The sequence below is a fragment of the Rhinoderma darwinii genome, assembly GCF_050947455.1.
Source record: "Rhinoderma darwinii isolate aRhiDar2 chromosome 4 unlocalized genomic scaffold, aRhiDar2.hap1 SUPER_4_unloc_11, whole genome shotgun sequence".
Classification (NCBI taxonomy): domain Eukaryota; kingdom Metazoa; phylum Chordata; class Amphibia; order Anura; family Rhinodermatidae; genus Rhinoderma; species Rhinoderma darwinii.
This window is the reverse complement of record NW_027461755.1, coordinates 360308-362573: the sequence shown is the minus strand read 5'-3', so window position 1 is coordinate 362573 and position 2266 is coordinate 360308.

Sequence of the window (2266 nt, the reverse complement as noted above, 5' to 3'; positions counted from 1 at the left end):
GGCTGTAGTTCCACGCAGTTGTTATGTTTTATCATTCTCTTCTTTTTATTGTGTTGATCAGAAGGTCCTCTAAGAAACATACTCCATTTACCATGTTGTGGCTTTTTTACGACTTTAATCAAAGTGGGGGAGCGTGGTTGTCTCTGTGGCGCAATTGGTTAGCGCGTTCGGCTGTTAACCGGAAGGTTGGTGGTTCAAGCCCACCCAGGGACGGCAGTGTCCTCTTTTTGTCTCAGTTGCATGTTACAGAAAATCCAATGGTGCCTCTCAACTTAAAGTTTCGGCCAGAAGAGGAGGGCACCGGTTGTAAGACCATTTCAACATGTACAGTGTGAAAAATTTTGAGAAGAGAAAAAAATCCCAGTGATTTGGATGACATAGTTGCAATGTAGAAAGAATGGTCCAGAGCCTTTGGCCCTCTTTGGTTGTGGGCCTAAATGTCTTTCCATGCGCCACTCTGTTTCAAAGAAGATGACACATGACATGAGAAACTGGGAGGTTCAAGCAAAGCTTGAAGGTTGTGAAAACTTTTTTTTGTCTGATAACCAAAAGGTTGGTGGTTCAAGCCCACCCAGGGATGATTGTACCCTCTTTTTGTTTCAGTTGCATGTCAGAGTTACAGAAAGTCCTACTGTGGCTCTCAACTGAGAGTTTCGGTCGGATGCCCATTTCAAATACCCAACACAAACAAGAGACCCCTCTGAAAATAGATAGAAGACGAGGGCACCGGGAGAGCATTTGTCGACAGGTTGAAACATCATCTATGAGACTAACAAAAGTTCCTTCGAGCCGGAATTGAACCAGCGACCTAAGGATTGCTGATTTTCTACTACAGTCCTCCGCTCTACCAGCTGAGCTATCGAAGGCTTGCCGAGCTGGTTGTCGGGTGCTTCCTAAGCTTGCAAATGAGTTACATGAGTAGGGAAACAGAGGAGAATTGTCCCGCTCTTTGAAAAACTCGGCAAACCAAAACTTTGGAGAATACGGGCGTCGATCCCGTTACCTCTCGCATGCTAAGCGAGCGCTCTACCATTTGAGCTAATCCCCCTTCTGGCAGTCCATGTTGGGGTCCATGCTGGTTTCCATGTTGGGGTGCCTGATTCACCACAATTGTGATCATCACATACTTTTCAACCTGTAGCTTTAAGCTTTTTTTTTTTTTTTTTAAGTGTGGATGTCTTTCTCCCGTAAAAGCAGAAGGAGCGTGGAGCTTACAGGGTGCCGGGTGGTGTAAAAGTATAGGTGAGTCGTTAGTGTACAGAGTGAAGAATTGTGGGAAGAGAAAAGAAATCAGAATGATTTAAATAAGAAAGTCGCAACGTAGAAAAGATGGTCTAGATCCAATGGCCCATTTGGTTGTGGGCCCAAAAGCCTTTGCCTGTGCCACTTTGTTGCAAAGGCGAAAACATGTGGCATGAGAAACTGGGAGGTTGCGTGTATAAAAAGCATAGTCTGAAGGTCGTGAAAATGAGATGGTCAGGGATCGGGGGTCTCTATTCTATTTTTACGAGAAAAACATGTGATTCCGACCGGGGATAATGGCCAAATTGTAACAGGGGGCGTGAGTAAAAGAGAGCACTTAGCAGAGGATGGTTTCGATCCATCGACCTCTGGGTTATGGGCCCAGCACGCTTCCGCTGCGCCACTCTGCTGCCATACCTCCAAAAGAGAGGGGTAGCCTATTACCCGCTGACTGTTGTTAAGACGCTAATGTGGAGGCCATCTCTGTGTTGCAATTGTCCATTTGTTGGCGGCTGTAGTTCCACGCAGTTGTTATGTTTTATCATTCTCTTCTTTTTATTGTGTTGATCAGAAGGTCCTCTAAGAAACATACTCCATTTACCATGTTGTGGCTTTTTTACGACTTTAATCAAAGTGGGGGAGCGTGGTTGTCTCTGTGGCGCAATTGGTTAGCGCGTTCGGCTGTTAACCGGAAGGTTGGTGGTTCAAGCCCACCCAGGGACGGCAGTGTCCTCTTTTTGTCTCAGTTGCATGTTACAGAAAATCCAATGGTGCCTCTCAACTTAAAGTTTCGGCCAGAAGAGGAGGGCACCGGTTGTAAGACCATTTCAACATGTACAGTGTGAAAAATTTTGAGAAGAGAAAAAAATCCCAGTGATTTGGATGACATAGTTGCAATGTAGAAAGAATGGTCCAGAGCCTTTGGCCCTCTTTGGTTGTGGGCCTAAATGTCTTTCCATGCGCCACTCTGTTTCAAAGAAGATGACACATGACATGAGAAACTGGGAGGTTCAAGCAAAGCTTG